Raw genomic sequence first — 17,940 nt, 5'->3', positions numbered from 1 at the left:
AAGCTCATTTGCAGTATAGCTCCTGAACTTTCACTAATCTAATCTATTCCAGCCTGTGAAAAAGTGTTCAGCAATGTGTGTACATAGTTGGTTCCTGGCTTGCGAAGGTGGTAGGGCTTTCCTCGCAGACAGCGCCATGCTTCCTTGAGAGCAGCTTTTCAGGAGCGTGAACTTTATTGAAAGGAAAACACTTGTGTAGGTGCGGCTTTATGGAGTGTTTCGCATTTCTAGTGACAGATGGGGAACGGCGTGGTTCAGCAAGAGCAGACAGCCATCTTGCACACCTTCTGACAAGGAAACTAAGACAGGAAAGAGTGTTCTTCTTTATTATTTTGAAAAACAAAAAACCTCTGTGTCCTGATTTGTCAGAAATGATTGTTTCTTGAGCTATAGAATAATTCATCTTGGTTTTCCCATGAGTAAGTGGGAGGAAGGTTGCTACGGCATGAAAGGTTACAGGGTGCACGAGAGACAGATAACTTAGTGGTAGAGCATGTGCAGAAGGTTATCCCAGTTCCCTGGCATCTCCTGGCATCTAGAAACAAGGAGGAAAAAGATCTCTGCCTGAGAACCCAGAGAACCGCTGCCAATACTGATCTAAATGGACCAGTGATCTGACCCCTTATAAAGGCACATTCCTATGCTTAGCATTTGAAGGAGGGAATCCATTTTACAGTGTTAGTCCTCTATTTGAAAGGCCTTCTGGTCAAATACCAGTTTATAGATAATCATAAGAAAGAAGGGAGAGCAACAGGAGCCTTGAAGTTGCCCATTAAGTTAGCACCTGGAGTTCAAGCTGATCAGGCACCCTGGCCACACAGTATTCTCTAATATGGCAATATTTATTGTATTAAATTATAATAAAGTACTTCTAAATTACTTATCTCTAGACATCATATCCAAATTAAAGTAAATCTGTTTCTTCTTTTGTCCTTTTTGGGGTAAAGATAAAGGTAGAAAGGTAAAGGACCCCTGGACAGTTATGTCCAGTCAAAGGCCACTATGGGGCTGCGACACTTATCTCACTTTTCAGGCTGAGGGAGCCGTCATTTGTCCACAGATAGCTTTCCAGGTCATGTGACCAGCATGACGAAACCGCTTCTGGTGCAACGGAACACTGTGACGGAAACCAGAGCGCACTGAAACGCCATTTACCTTCCAGCCGCATCAATACCTATTTATCTACTTGCACTGGTGTGCTTTCCAGCTGCTAGGTTGGCAGGAGCTGGGACAGAGCAACAGGAGCTCACCCCGTCACGTGGATTTGAATCGCCAACCTTCTGATCAGCAAGCCCAAGAGCAGGGGTCAGCAAACTTTTTCAGCAGGGGGCCGGTCCACTGACCCTGAGACCTTGTGGGGGGCCGGACTATATTTTTTTTTGGGAGGGGGATGAACAAATTCCTATGCCCCACAAATAACCCAGAGATACATTTTAAATAAAAGCACAAATTCTACTCATGTAAAAACACCAGGCAGGCCCCACAAATAACCCAGAGATGCATTTTAAATAAAAGGAGACATTCTACTCATGTAAAAACACGCTGATTCCTGGACCGTCCGCAGGTCGGATTTAGAAGGCGATTGGGCCAGATCCCTTCGTTTGCCTACCCACGCCCAAAAGGCTCAGTGGTTTAAACCACAGCGCCAGAGGGTAATATATAAGTGGCCACCCTGTTTTGAAGGAATGCATATTTAAAGAAAATTATCAAAATAAACCTTATGAGCACTTTATTGCATGATCTATTTACCTGTTGAAATTTACCTTTATTGCATGATCTATTTACCTGATCTATAAATGCTTAACAGTACCAATGTACCAAAAAAATTTAAAATAGCAATAAATAGCATAAAAGCACTATAAAAATATAGCCCCATAGTATGGCAGGTTTTTAGCATGTCTCCAAAGTATACAATCCTTAGTGTTTTATGTCCAAGGGAAGAGCGTTCCATACAGCAGTTGCCACCACACTGAAGGTTCTGATCAAAGGACTTAAAGCTGGAACTTCAATAGTGGGTAAGTCCAGCTGTATATGATTGTGAGGATTTTTCCTTAATCCTTCTTGGCTTTTGGAATGAGAATTTTAAGTCATCAGCCACAATCTAGAGAGTAATGCCTACTCATTGGGGTTTTGAATTAGCATTTATCAGCTGAGTGCATCTGTCTCTGCAACCATAGCAAAACCAAATTTGAAACGTGAAAGAATCCAGTCTTTAGGGGGCACCTAAAGTGGCACAAGTTGGTATCCCTCAGTGCCTGGCTTTTTTTAATGTACCATTTAGAACTGGTCTCTAGCTGCCTAAATATGTAGACTTCGTGCTTCTATTTTGTTTCCCAGATATATCTGCAAATTTTACTCTGTGCACAGCACACACCTCTGTCTTGCAGAAAAACAATAACAATTGTGTAAGCTGAAAATTCTTGTGACTCTCTCAATATGCAATCAGACTGAGCAATAAATGTTCGTGATGTGTGTTTTTGCGCTTGTGTGTTACTATGTTTGTCCAAAGGCATATGTAGTTGTAACCGTAACGCAAATAGCAGATTCTGCTTTTCATACAGATAATTTGTTACTTGTTCATTTGTTCCGCCTGGCATTACTATTTGCATTCTTAAAAAAAAATAAAAATGGTTACATATCTGCTCCCCATTTTACATGCATCTTAATTCTGTTGGCCTCAGCAGACTTAGACCCATATAGCCTTGCAGAGGCTGTCCTTGCTGCCGCTTCAATATGCATGAATGTTTGTATCAATTCACCATTGGCACACTGACTTTTTACGCAGTGTGATATTTCCTAGAATGCCATTTAATTTTGTGCGACGAACAAGTATTATTTCAAGGGTAATTTGCTCTCTTTGGTATTCAGTTATTTGTCCATGTCTGCTGCCAGAAGCAGCAAAAAGAAATTGGACATACAATTTAATTATCTTGCAGTTAACATTGGAAAGATAGGTTCCAGTTGCTGGAGATCTTGAGCTGTTGGGCTCACATCCTGCGTATGAACTCCCCATTGGTATCGACCTGGTTAGCCACTGCAATAAAAGAGAGGAGAGAATCCTTTGGTCTGATTCAGGAGGTCTTTTCTTACTCTTTTATTAGGCAGAAAGCAATGTCGGGAAGCCATAGCAGAGTAGGAACCAATAAGAATTTAAGGGAGACAATATTTGTTGAATGTTTGAAGATTCAATAGCTCCAATCCCACTATCAACTGGATTTTTATTATCTTCTTTCAGTGTATTGACTGTGGTGTTGATTCTTATGTTAAAATGTTCCAGATTTTTTCCTGTTTACCCACATCGAGAATCCATTAGTATGCGGTAACTAGGTGTGGATGCAAACACATTTTTGATACGCCTGTTTTAAGAAGATAAGAGCAGCAGTGTTGAAGATTTCCGAATCATGAGATCTTGTTTAAACAATAGAAGAGACAATTTGCAGAATTCTTAAAGGAATATCAAGTAGTGCATTCCAAGTGGAACTTGTTCATAGTTCTGTCTCCTTATCTGGATTCGGGTACATTTTTTGTGTGAAATGCTTTGATATTGCTTTTCTAGAGTACGCTCAAGGCAGATTTACAGGGCAATATTCCGTGAACATTAAATGCAATTAAACAAGCAGCAATATAACAGTTATCAGTATTTTAAAGTGAATTGGAATGTTACTGTATCAATTAAATTGCTAAGTTTAGATTGACTACTTTTCACCATTGTAATAGTATAACCAGTTATCTTGGAATAAGGACAACAAGAGTCAATGGAATTTACTTCAGAGTACATTAAAGGATTGTGCTATGACACTCGTACCTGTGGTACGAAAAGGTAAAAGTACACAGAGGCTTTCTAAACCATATCTTTAGAGGACCAATATTTCAGGTATGGGAAAGAAATAAAAATCTATTGGAAAGGAAGACACCTTGGTGGATTTCACCAATAGAGGTGTTAACTGTTAAAAAAATCTATATGGAAGGGAAGAATGCCACCTATGAAGAACTTGCGCGGAAAACTGATCAAGGCATTAAACTCAGACCGTACGAAGAGATAAAAAACTCATTCACAGGGTGGCTGCAATACTACCAGGTAAATGATTTGTTAAAAGAAGATAAAAAGAAATTAGGATTCGAAGACAAAAAAATCTAAATTTAATGTGGAAGTTATAGAAGGTAAGAATAAAATACTGTCTAGGATATATGATATTTTACTGGAGTGGTATACAAAAGATGAGGAGGTGAAGGAGGTAATGACTAAATGGGCGATAGACATTGGTTATAACATCGACTTTGAGAGGTGGCTGGAATTGTGGAATACTAACATGAAGTTCACGGCGTGTACGGCACTAAGGAAAAACCTGTGGGAAATGATCTATAGGTGGTACCACACGCCAGTGAAGCTGGCTAAGATCTACAGGTTGAAGAATAAAAGATGCTGGAAATGTGGAGAAGTAGAAGGCGACTTCTACCACATGTGGTGGTCATGCAGCAAAGTGAAAGGCTTTTGGGAATCGATCTACAACGAACTTAAAAAAATCTTTAAATACACCTTCCCCTGGAGTGGATATAAAATGTGCAAGTTATGTAATGGATTTTGTATATGTTTATATGTATATATATGTAATATTAATAAAAATTTATCGGGGGGGGGGGAAGGATTGTGCTATGAAACAATTTAAAGCAATTGGGAGCCATTTTGATCTGTTGGAAAAAGCAGCCTAATTTTTCAAAATAAATAAAGCATGGCTTTACAAGCTTTGTCCCCAAGAATCCGCTATCCAGAAATGTACTATTCCTGAACATGCTCTGTTGAGTAGTCATGGTTAAATAGCCATTGATAGGCCTACTCACAATGAAATTTGCTAGTTGCTTTAGAATTAATTAAATTTTTATCTATTTTATCCACAAAACAAATGGAGGCTTTTAGACAAGCCACACAGAAAAACAGCACAGAAACAGTTTTCTCTTCTACTTTTCCATATTTAATCTCAAGATTGCCTAATCTTTTTGGGTGCCCACAATTGCTATAAGTTCAACTGAAAACAATGACGGGTCAATTGGAGTCTGGTTTTAGTGAATATTCCACACACACACCCTGCCTCTCAAATACATGCTTAAGGACCACTGAGTATCTCAGTAATTTCTGCACCAGTTGCCCAAATACTTGCTGGGTTTTTAGAGTCTTGCATGAGAGATCCTTGATTTGGATGGCAAGGCTTTTGCTCAAGTGGATGTGGTTATTCCATGACCTCCCACTTCAGTGGGTGAAATCCCTGTGTGCTTGCAGTCCTTTCCCTACCACAATAACACTCCTAAAAACCCATTTTCACAGTGTTGTGTCCAAATAGTCTTGGGATCCTAACAGACTGAAATTGCAGCCACAGAACTTTACATGTAAATATGAATCTGTGTTCTTAATTACCTAGCTGCAGTTGTGACTGCCAGATGCAAGTGGTTGTCTTAGACAATTTGATATGCTTTGATAGCATATTCTCTAACCTTAATGATAGTTTAAAAAAGGAAGGCCTGTTAGAGAAATCCATTCAAGTGTCCTTGTTTAATATTCTGTTTCTAGTATGCTTAAAGTATAAGTGGAGTTTCACATTTAATGAGACATTTCTGTAAATCAGGCAGAGAGATTTGGAACGTGAACGTGTATAATAAATATGTGAACAAGTTAATGCTGTTAAATGTCACAGTCGTGTTGTTGGTATTCTGCATAGAGGTCTGATTAAATAATCTATTCCTTACAAATCTTCCTGATCACTTTTGCATGTTGTAAAATTTCCATATCTGCCTGACTATGGTACCAGCCTTAGTCATCCTAAAACCCTTGGTCCTGTGAATCTTGAGTTACCAGTGTTGAAAATCTGCAATGCTCTCATAACATCATAGCTTGATGCTCGATGGTTGGGGAACCCCAAACTGTTTATGTGCTGACAAAGCATCATATTTTTCAGCTTTGTATTGGGTTTTTCCCTTCACAGTGATTCCCAGCAGGTATTTATAGATGCAGCATTTTGCAGGCTTACATCCTTAAATGCCCTTCTGCAAATGGGAAAGTGCCTTCGGTTTGCAGAAGGACTTTGATCTGGTAGATACTCCCAGTGGGGGAAGGAGAGGAGGCAATTTTCAGAGATTCCTCCTTTCCCCTACAGTCCCAAGTGCCTCCCACCATCTTAGTCCAGGGGGACCATCAGCTGATTATAGGGGACACAGGACAGAAGGGAGAGTCATTAAAAATCTGCTCCCCCCCCATCTGCCAGCAGGAGCATCCCATGAGTGCCCACTCATGGGATCTAAACCATTGTTTGTGCTTTATTAAAGAGCTAACCATTTACTCATTTTCATATTTATTGAATCTTAAACATAACCGGATGCTTTGCTTCTTAATAGAGTACCGGTATCCACCTATGGACTCATCATACACAGAGATAATTGTGGTATATATATTAATCTCACTGTTGTCACAAACTGGCAGGACAATGGAGAGGAGGAAGAGGATTCTGGCGAGAGGTGTAGCTGGGACACACCAGGGCGAGCAGGGGATGGGGAAGGAAGCACAGAGCGGTGGAGGATGGCGAGGGGATGGAGGTCAGTGCGCAGGAACCAGAGCAGCAGGACCCATCACCAGAGCCAGAGGGGCCCCTGTCCCCACAAACAAGGTGGGCTCTGAGGTGTAGCGAGCAGTGGGAAGGGTGCTTCAGGAGGCTGAGGCAAGCAAGGGCCCCCAGCCCAGCTCCCTGGCTGGCCAGGTATGGCTTGTTAGCTGTGGGAGGAGGGATGTGATTCCTCAGCTGGAGTAGGCCTGCAACAGGTGAGGGTCACCTGCCTCATCAAGCCCAGATGCTGCAATCAGCAGGCAAAGTACCCAAGGGAAGCAGAGCTGAGGGGCTGTGTCTGCTGATCTGCCCATGTTGAGGTCAGTTCCAGGATCTCTGTGGGACTGTGCTTCACTTTGGACACCTGGATTAACCCTGGACTGGGGATTTGACCTACTGATTTGCCACCAGGTAGGCCAGGGATTCAGGACATATGCACACAATTGTATTAAGGAGGCATTGCATAGTAACTACCTAATTTTGCTCTCTCTGTGCGTGTGTGTGTTTTAACTCAACATTTTTAATTTTTATGTGGTTAGTAGGAAGAGTAGCTTCTGCCCCATTTTAGAAACTGTGTTTAATGTGGCTTCATTGGGTTTCACATTATTTGAATCTTCCTTAACTGGGAAAAAAAATGTGAGGGGAAGGAATATAATAACACCAACAGGTGTTCTATCTTGCTAATATTCCAACCTGGGAGATTCTTCTCTGTTGTGTCATTAAGAATAGCATGTTTCAGGCTCTGAGGCTCACAATAGAAATGTGGCAAAAATATGATCAGTTAAGTAGCTGGTAGTCTAATGGTTGCCCAACTGCCACCTAAGATGGCTGACTTACTCTGTTTAAGCGATACTGTAAGCCCTGGTCTGTAGGTGGGTTGGGACATGAAACAGCTTGGCACTACATGGACAGAGTGAAAGCCTTTTGTCAGTCCAGAAGAGGCCTATGGGCCATTTGCTAAGGACACCTTTACATTGCAGGAAACATCACAGCATTATGCGCAATTTGGATTGCATTGTTTAAAGCAGGGGTGGCTAACCCCCAGTTCTGTGGGGTCCTGATTTGCCTCTCCCCAAAATAGCCTCCGAGAACTTTGCTGCAGTTGCAGTGCAAGAGTGTTGAAACAAGATTTCATTAGTGGGGTTAGGACTAGTGTGATTAAGATTGTGCCGCTACATTAAAGAAAAGTGTGGGAAGATGATTTGAGGGAAATTGGAGAGTTGTCCCCCAAGAGGGGGCCACGAGTACAAATCCCACCCCCACCCCAGTATGCATGCATTCTGGAATAAGTTTGGATGTGTGTACAAGAATGTGAGGGGGTCACTTTTTCACCACACACACTTTATCTCCAGAGGATAGTGTGGCCCTTGGGCAGAAAAGGGTTAGCCACATCTAGTCTAAAGCACGTTGCCATGCCTTCTGCATTTCCACTTGATCCCTTTTAAAAAGAACACATTAGGAATGTATAGGGAAGTTTTTAATGTTTGATGTTTTACTGTGGTTTTATAATTGCTTCCTAGAGTGGCTAGGGCAACACAGTCAGATGGGTGGCATATGCATAATAAAATTGTTGTTGTTGTTATTTGTTGTTGCTGTTGCTGTTTAGTTGTGCAATCTCACCGTGTAGCAGCTGTGCAATTGTAAACCCATGACAGACTTCAATGTTTTGAGGGAGAAAAAAGGATTTCCTGTCCACTGCTGGCAATGGTAATCTAGGAGACTTGGCCTTTCTATCACGGCTTGTGCACCTCAGTGTTACCTCTGCAGTTTCTTGCTCTGTGTTTTGTGAAAGCCTGCCATATTATAGAAATAGTAAGTGTTCATAGCTGTGAGTTGTTCATCTCACACTTTACAGTGGAAAAGAGCATCAATTCTTTTGACTGTAGTTGCTGCAACCAGGAGCTGAGTAACCACAGGGAAGGATTTAATTTTTCATCTGTATCAAACTGCTGGAGTGTTGACAGGAAAGGTACTTTAGATGGCCATGGAGACAGTTTGAGATCCACAATAGCTAGCAATACGATTTGGTATAGTGGCTTTCCTGCTCTTCTGACAAATCCAGTTGCTTTCTAAATTTAGTGCAAACAGTTCAGGGTGAATGCTCAATAAGCACCTTAATTAGCACAATTTTTTAATTGGTTGCTTCAAATATAAATTTAAAAACAAGGTGTGTTTTTAAAAAAATTGAGGACTGGACAGATTTAAAGAAGGTAATTATGCTGTGCTGGATATTTAATCCAAAATAGTCAAGGAAACACAGTTTAGTGGACAGAAGGTGTCCAAATATATTGCTACGTAAACTAGACGGAAACTAGAAGGAATGGCTGCATTGCTGTATAACTGCTTGTTGTTGTAATCAATAGTAAAGGCGTCTTTAAATCCTTCTGCTCTGATCCATTAAACTGTTAGGTATGATCTAAAAGCCAGAATATTAACATGTGACTCTTAGCATCTGACACTTTAAATTGAGTTGGGAGCCGGCAATTAAAAAAGCCTTTAAATAGAAGTCATAGCTGCATAGTAGCCAAGCATTAAGCAAACTTGTTGCAATATACCGTATTTTTCGCTCTATAGGATGCACTTTCCCCCCTTCAAAAATGAAGGGGAAATGTGTGTGCGTCCTATGGAGCGAAGATGCCATAGCCCCGCGACCCTCTCCCGGCTGGAGAGGTGACGCACGGCTATGGCAGGAGCCTCTTTTGCCGCACGCCACCTCTCCAGCTGGGAGAGTGCGTACGGGGCTAAAGAAGCCATAGCCCCGTGACCCTCTCCCAGCTGGAGAGGTGACGCGCGGCTATGGCAGGAGCCTCTCCGCTGCGCCTTTCCGCTGCTCCCTGACCTGCTCTTTGGGGCTGGTGGTGGGCTTCCCCCCGCCAGCCCCAAAGAGCAGGTCGAAAGGAACCTGAAGCCTGGAGAGCGAGAGGGGTCGGTAGTCGCCTGAACGCACCCCAAACGGCACCTTGTTTTAGAGCGGGAAAACAAGAGGGCCTTCTTGATAGTCCCACATGACCTGTGGAACACCCTCCCATCAGATGTCAAGGAAATAAAATAACAATTATCTAACTTTTAGAAGACATCTGAAGGCAGCCCTGTATAGGGAATATTTTTTATGTTTGATGTTTTATTGTGTTTTTAATATTCTGTTGGGAGCCGCCCAGAGTGGCTGGGGAAACCCAGTCAGATGGGTGGCATATGCATAATAAAGTAATATTTTCAAATTATGGTTTTTTTATAAAATGCAATATAGAGTGCAAGAATATCACATTGATTGATCTTTGTTTGCTATTGTAGCACAGCTATGCAGTCTATTCACATGAAGAACCACTTGCTCTCTTCGTTAGGGAAGGGAGTACTAACGAAGTCATCAGTCATTCTTTACCTGACACAGAATCATGCAGTATCATATAAAGATGTCACTGTTGCGAGAAAGAAAGGTGGCAGGTCTTTCATATGCCCTCTCTTGTAATTTCTTCAGTGAGGTACTGTACTCCAAATGTGTCACTATTTGTTTTTTCAGATACGTTGACAGGTTTCTCCCTTCAGCAATTCCTGCATTGTTTTCCAATGTAAAACATGTTTCCTCTCAAATGAAGGAACAAAGCACAAATGTGGATAGAATTCTTAATCTAGGTTTGCTCCTTGGGAATTATCCAATTGAACCCTGTCTGTTGATAGTAACATGCAAAGCCGTTTGTGGAAAGCTTAAAGCTATTTGAGGATTTGACCCATTGATCTTTCTTTCTGCTAAGGCAGGATGGGCAGTTAATTGGCTGAGGAAACCTGATAAACTTCCAGTTGCTTAACAACATGAAAGCAAACAATAACTACCATGTGTTTTCACTCTAAGCTCATTTATGTCTGACATAGCCGCAAGCATGTCAACTGGAAGGATGGCTAAATACAGTTCGGATAAGTCATACAGATAACTAATATTAAACTAAAATGAGGTGTGAACAATGATTTGTGGTTTATACTTTCTCTGACTTCTGTGTAGGTGTTTTACATGGATGTGCTTCAAGAGTAATCATCACTCACTTTATTGGTCATTTCTATTTGATGATGATGATGATGATGATGATGAACTTTGCATACTGCTCTTCATCGGAAGATCCCAGGGCAGCTCACAAATTGATAATCTCTAGATAAAGTTTCTGTTATAAAATGTCGCAGTAAAATTTAATGCAGAGTATTTTTCTGTCTTAAAATTTTTTTTTTACAGAAGGTGTTTACCTAGTGCAATAAAATTCTAGCTTAAACTAGAAAAGATGTATTATATCCAGAAGTCCCCTACAATGAAGTCTCAGCATTGTAAGGCAAGGGATGTCCAGAGTGAGGAATTATCTCTTTATTATCAAAAGTACACTTACAATGTAGGAAAAGACATGCCCATTGGTCCTACATCTCTCAGCTACTCCTAGGTGTGCACTCAGTGAGTTAGTCGAAGTAACAGAGAGGCCACGCCCCTGACCTCCAGCTTATGTATCTCCCCATGGCTTCTACTCTTCATAGAATTGTAGAATTATAAAGTTGGAAAGGGCCCTGAGGGTCATCTGGCTCAACTCCCTACAATCCAGGAATTTCAAGTGAAACATGCATGACAGAGGGCCGTCCATTTGTCTGTGGTCGTCCCAACCATGTAGTGCATGTATGGAGTGTTTCTGGACTCCTTGACTGGGGCTGGTGGAACTTGTAGTCCACAACATATGGAGAGGCACAGGTTCCCCTACCCTGTTGCAGTGGATGTAAACATTGGATCCCCCCCCCTTTTGGCACAGTATCTTTATTATCAGTCGTAAAATGACTGCAGTCAAATTGGTTCCCTCTGACTCTGGAAGCTGAAGGTTCAGGTTTTACAATTAGTTGGAGGTCAGTAATCACACTTAAAACTTGATAGAAAAATGTGTTGATTAGGGGATAGTTTTGTTACTTTGCCCCTTGGACCACTGTGTCCTGATAGAAATATATCTGCATTACTCCCATCCTGCTCCATTTTCTCCAATTTTAACAAGCTTTAAATGTTTTGTAGATTCATTTTGTGCCTACCGGGTCACTTGGCAGTAGGTAATTCTAATGCCTGAAAGTTTATTGCTAGTCAACTTCCATGCAATTAAATAGAAACATGATTCACAGTAAGAAATTGCCAGTAGTTTGAAAACACATGCTGAAATGACAGCCCTGCATTCCTGTGGTTTCTCGGGTCACATATAAACAGAGTAATGATGACGAAAATGACAGTTGTACAGTCAAGTCAAGAATAGGTTTTCCATTTGCAAATAAATACAATAGCGTAGAATCCATTCAAAGATAACTTAGCTGGATGAGTTGTTTTCATTAACATGGTTGATATTGGCCCAGATATTACAAACAATGCATGGTAAGACAGCAGATGGCTATAGAAAGAATTGATAACCCCCCCAAATCCTAGGAGGTAGAGGGAGGAAAAAGTCACCTCACAAAGTGTGCCTCATGATAACTTTGTATTGCTGACAAACGCACAGGAATAATGAAAGTTGCTTATTTGGCTTATTGTCTTGCAGAAAGTATAGACTTTACATAGCTGAACTGGGCTCAGAGATTAGTAAGACGAAAATTGTAATGGAAGACCCAGAAGACTATAGTATAGTATATACTATGGTACTATATACAGTGGTGCCCCGCAAGACGAATGCCTCGCAAGACGGAAAACTCGCTAGACGAAAGAGTTTTCCGTTTTGGAGGTGCTTCGCAAAACGAAAATGTCTTGCGAGTTCCTGCGGGTTTTTTTCCCTCCCCCCCCTTTTCTAAGCCGCTAAGCCGCTTATCAGCTGATCCGATAAGCTGATAAGCCACTAAAAGCGCTAATCCGTCAATGGGCTTGCTTCGCAAGACGAAAAAAACGCTAGACGAAGAGAATCACAGAACGGATTCTTTTCTTCTTGCGAGGCACCACTGTATCTGACTGTGTTGGAATTAGTGGCAGCAAAAGTCCCGTCTTTTGAGCAACCAACTTTGGTTTCACCTTTTTTACTTGTAAATGCTTAAGATGGCATATACTGACTGCTCCATCTTTGTGCTTTCAGAAACCAGTAATGTTGGTATAGGCAGCACCCCAACCCCCATTTATGTGGGGGTTACTTTCCGAGGCACCACATGTGTCAGTGAAATCACTTATAAATGAAATCCATTGAAAATCCCTGCAAACACCCCATTCTGCCAACATTTCATCCTTTTAGTGATGTTTTCAGTGATGTCTTTATGACCTTTCTGAATTTGGTGCAATGTGCGTATTGAACGTGCATAAACTCTGCCTGTTTCCTAAATATCTTTGGAACTAATGATTGAAAGCATACATTTTTTAAAAACACCTAAGTGCTTTCGTTGTGTGAAATGTCCCAGTTGAGACACTGTTTCCAAATCATTTGATCAAGTAGCACTACCCATGGTTTTAGTTCTTCATCCTGAATTAGATAATCTCTCTGCACAGATTTATTTCCTCAACATAGACTGATCATTTATCAGATAGACCAGGCTTCCTCAACCTCGGCCCCTCAGATGTTTTTTGTGTTTTTTTTGCCAACAACTCCCATGATCCCTAGCTAGCAGGACCAGTGGTCAGGGATGATGGGAACTGTAGTCTCAAAACATCTGGAGGGCCAAGATTGAGGAATCCTGAGATAGACCTATCTGGGCTAAAGTGGTTTGAATCTTGTTGCACTTCAAAAAAACCTGAGGATGGCAACAGCAAAAAAACACATTAAATACTTGTTTCCTTCAGGAAACTCATTCAAATGCTTTTGTAATATAACTACAATATAGCAGAAGAAAGAAAGGAAAAAATGGTTAGCTCATGTTAACAATAAGATTAATCCACTAATTATCTAATTTAAATATGTAAAATATATTAATACAGTCTGGTATAAGTCTCTTTACAACCATAAGGACTCATACGTTCCACTATCATTGTCCACCTATTGTTCCACCCAATACTTGAATGTAAAAGTGCGTGAACATCTGCAAATATTCAAGGATTTTTCCAAAGTAAAGTTAATATGAACAACAATTCCTGACCGAAAAGAAGACACCACAGAATATGCTGACATCATATGCCCTAAAGAGGCATGGTCAGCATTACACCACCAGTATCTCTTTTAAGTACTCCAGAAGTCTATTGGAGTGGGAGGGAGCATATGTCTGGCATTCTATAAAAAGATGTCAATGTCTATATTTTCTCCATTCCAACAATTTGCTGCTTTGAGATGAGTCAAGACAGCTCAGGGTTGATAGGAATCTCCTCAAAGATATGGACAGGTTTTGGATCCAGAGATGTCTTGTAGAAGCAGAAAAGTGAACTGCCTCCAGTTTTCCTATCCTGCTGAAGTCCAAAGTCCCACGGCTCATGCTGCTTTAGAAATTCCACCAGCCCTCAGCAGTGGCTTTTGGGGTTGCACAGCGTCTTTAGTGGAGGGAGGAAGAAGCGAGAAAAGCCCTGTTTTGTGCAGGTGGAGTTTGGCTCATTCTTTTGTAAACCCACCCCTAGATCTGCTTTTGTTCCTGGGAAGGCTTAATTAAGAGCAAAGAAAACAGAACCCAATAATCCCTCATGTTACATGCATTAGATTTGCACAGTTTCAACCATATGCTGTTGAAGGAGGCCTGGTTGAAATTTCAACCCAGACAAGAGTGGAGAGCTTAAAATCTGTTTTTGCGCAGGGTCCACTTTGAGTTACCTAGCATGGAAAGAGCTTTTAAGCACTCTGCCAATCTTGCTGGATACAAGGCGCAGGGATGCTCTCACAAGATGTCGCAGGAGCACCCCCAATGTTCCAGAGCCGGTGCCTTGAGCAGACCTCCCCCCACCCCGAGCAAGGGAAAGATCCTAAAAGCTCTTTTTGTTCCAGGTATCCCAAGTGAACCCGGCACAGAAATAGCTTTCAGGCTCTTGGCCTTGCTTGCTGGGCAAGGCCCTCTTGGCACACTGACTCTGGGAGGGCTGAGGATGCTTTCTCTCCCCCACTAGCTGTGGAGTGGCTCCAAGGGGTTAACTATACAGTGGTACCTTGGGTTACATACGCTTCAGCTTACATACGCTTCAGGTTACAGACTCCGCTAACCCAGAAATAGTGCTTCAGGTTAAGAACTTTGCTTCAGGATGAGAACAGAAATTGTGCTCCGGCGGTGCGGCAGCAGCAGGAGGCCCCATTAGCTAAAGTGGTGCTTCAGGTTAAGAACAGTTTCAGGTTAAGTACGGACCTCCGGAATCAATTAAGTACTTAACCCGAGGTACCACTGTACACGATTTTAGTGTATACTATATGCATAACCCTTGAAACCAAACCCCAGCATAAGGTGAGAAATTGCTGTATTTAATTTGGAAATAATAATGGTTGTGGGCAGTACCATTCCAATTACTTACAAAACTCCAGCACTTAATGGTTTGTTTCTCTCCAAACAAACCACAGGAGGAAGTCAAGGAGAAAAACAAACAATGAGTGCTGGTTCACTATGGTTTGTTTCATCCCAGCTTGGGAAAAAGAGAAGTGGGTCAAGCGCACTTTGAGCAGCATGGTCAAGAATGCTTGTCTTTTGTTCGTTCCTAGTCAGTCATAGTTTGGCTTATCATGATGTGAAAACCAGCTCATAGAATAGATACTATTTAAATACAATGTGGAATGCAAAGTTTTGAAATTAATAGGGTGGAACCATTACCCACTCCATCTGCACTGTATTCTGGCAAACTATGCTGAAGACTTCATGAAATCCAAGCTGGTTCAGGAGTACCTACAGAATGAAACTATTTTAAACATTTGGAAGGTCAAGCTTTACATTTTACCTTGAGTTTGAAAAGTATAGTTAATTGGAAAGCTGAGTCATTTATCCAAGGTCAGTCAAATGGCGTAGTATCTCATCTCCCAATTATTGTATCTATATAAGAGAAGGTTAAGACGAAATTGCTTCTTCTGAATGCAAGTTGTGAATCACTATGGAATGACAAATCTCTCTCTTTTTTTATACACATAAGCACACTTCAAAGCTAGACATTGCCAGATTGATGTGTCACGGCAATCTGACTGCTAAGATGAACTTCTTTCACCTTTTGCCAGTTTGGTGTACTTTCCAGAAGAGCCCAGATCAACATAGAAGGTGAAGAGGTGGACAAGCCTTTGAATAGGAGGAGATTGTTGTTGTTTAGTCGTTTAGTCGTGTCTGACTCTTCGTGACCCCATAGACCAGAGCACGCCAGGCACTCCTATCTTCCACTACCTCCCGCAGTTTGGTCAAACTCATGCTGGTAGCTTCGAGAACACTGTCCAACCATCTCATCCTCTGTCGTCCCCTTCTCCATCTTTCCCAACATCAGGGTCTTTTCCAGGGAGTCTTCTCTTCTCATGAGGTGGTCAAAGTATTGGAGCCTCAGCTTCATGATCTGTCCTTCCAGTGAGCACTCAGGCCTGCTTTCCTTAAGGAAAGGAGATAGGAGGATAGACACACACACACACACACACACACACACAGAGCGCGATATCATTATACACTGGCTTTCTAGTTCGTTTCAGACAAGCAGGTGTTGTGGTGTTGCACTCCTTTGGCAACAGTGCATAATATAACATAATTCAGTGTGATGAAGTTTACTTCTATGGAATTTTATCATCTTCCCTTTCCTCCCTCATAGCACTTAGCATATTCCATTCCAGTAATGTGAGACCAAATGCCCATGCAACACTGAAAGACTTAAAAGCTACCAGGTGTATGTGAGGTTGTGTGTTGTTGTTGTTGTTGTTTCTGATAAACCAACTCTTAATTTTTCTCTTCCATTCTTTGGAAAAATCCTAACATTAAAAGAACCTGTTTCTGTGTCTAAGGTATCTGAAACATGTACACACAGAGCTCTGGCAGAGACCATTGAGTGTTGCCACTAGCCAGCATAGTTTTGTGTTCTGTGTATGTGCCTGCACCCATCTTCAGTATCTCTCCCAGAGTGATGCTTTTCAGTTTGTGTACCACACTACAGCATGCCACACTTCCCCCTTATCCCGCCTGATTGATGGCCTGCTAAATTCTTGCTTCTAAGCAACAAATCCATATATTCATGTAATAAATTTATCTCTTTCCATCACTCCTCTCTAGCCCCGAACCCTTCAAAAGCAATGCAGTTGGGTGTTTCCGCTCCCCTTAACACAGCTTTGTGGCAGAATTACAAGTAACCTGTTTGCTGCATTAATATTCATCTTGTCTTGTCATGAGAGAGAGAAAAAGAGATATTTCCATGCACAAATTAGGTCTGTTAAGAATAAATAATATGAAGGTAAGCTGTCATGGGAAAATTTATTTGTTTGTAGTGAAATATAACTGGCAGCATATCCACATATTTTTAAATTATTAATTTTTTGCCACAATACATTTGATGGCATTTCAGATACCATAGTCCTCCTTGTTGGTCTGGCGCAGATGTAACACTGGCTGTTTTCTAAACACAGTTTACAAATTAGGCAGACACATATACATGCAAACACACCCCTTTTCCTTGTAGTCCTAACTGTGATCAACATTACACCTGCAACATTAACCATGGTTAGTATAAACTAGATTTCACAGTTTAGTTGGGATTGTGAACCAGTGTTTGAACAGTTCTGCAAACCCTGGTTAATGTCATGGACTGGCTAGATGCAAAGGAATGGTGGGAGGCACTGGTTGGGGAACCCCCAGGGAAGAAGGCTCAGAGCCAGAGGATTGGTGTTGGGGAAATGACGCATGGTTAGAGGGAGAAGCTGGGATGAGGAGATGTCGGAAGCTGAAGCGGCAACAGGGTTTAGTGAGCAGGAGGAGGCTGTGGCAGAGGACACTGCAGACTCAGAGACAGGAGAGGAGGGGGAGCCAAGAAGCAGAGTGGAGGCAGGCTGCGGAAAAATCTAGAGTCTCCCCCTCCTGCTGTGACCAGCTTCCCTCCCCCCGATCTCCCAGAACACTCAGAGAAATGGGAGGAGTGGTGAGAGTCAAGGCGACAGAGCCTTAGGCCGCTGTGAAAGAAACCAGGGGAGGAGCCATAGGGAGATGTGGAAGACCTGGGACCTTCAGTCCTCACTGCTGCCCTACTGGGAAGAGTTACTGTGATCATTGGGCCTGTGGTGTTTCATTTTCTTTGATGTGTTATGGAAACAGGTAGACAAAAGAGGAGAGGGGATTGGAACCTGATGGGGGATGGCCATGCTCCTATGCGGGTGACCCCTGCTTTACAAGTCCGAGGCAAAATTGACTTTGCCAATCCTACATGAAGTTATTTTGTCTATACACAGGTCTTTGTGAAAGCCGACATTCTAATTCTCCCGAGTTTGCCTACATTTCGCCCTTACTGGGAAGTGATAAAATCAGGAAA

General features: G+C 41.9%; 1 protein-coding gene across 15 annotated transcripts in view; it reads left to right on the top strand.

The window, feature by feature from the left end:
* Window positions 1–17,940, top strand: part of CAMK2D (calcium/calmodulin dependent protein kinase II delta) — a 142,561-nt gene that overhangs the window by 23,141 nt on the left and 101,480 nt on the right. The window contains exon 1 of one of the 15 annotated variants that reach the window (XM_083459249.1): window positions 6,518–7,001. The exons of the other annotated variants lie outside the window; for them this stretch is intronic. The gene's annotated coding sequence lies outside the window, so the exon portion shown is untranslated. Of the gene's footprint in view, window positions 1–6,517; window positions 7,002–17,940 lie in introns of those variants that run through there. 15 annotated transcript variants of the gene reach the window in all.

The sequence above is a fragment of the Podarcis liolepis genome (assembly GCF_965112155.1).
Source record: "Podarcis liolepis genome assembly, chromosome: 9".
Lineage (NCBI taxonomy): Eukaryota > Metazoa > Chordata > Lepidosauria > Squamata > Lacertidae > Podarcis > Podarcis liolepis.
This window is presented reverse-complemented; position numbering and strand designations above follow the sequence as displayed.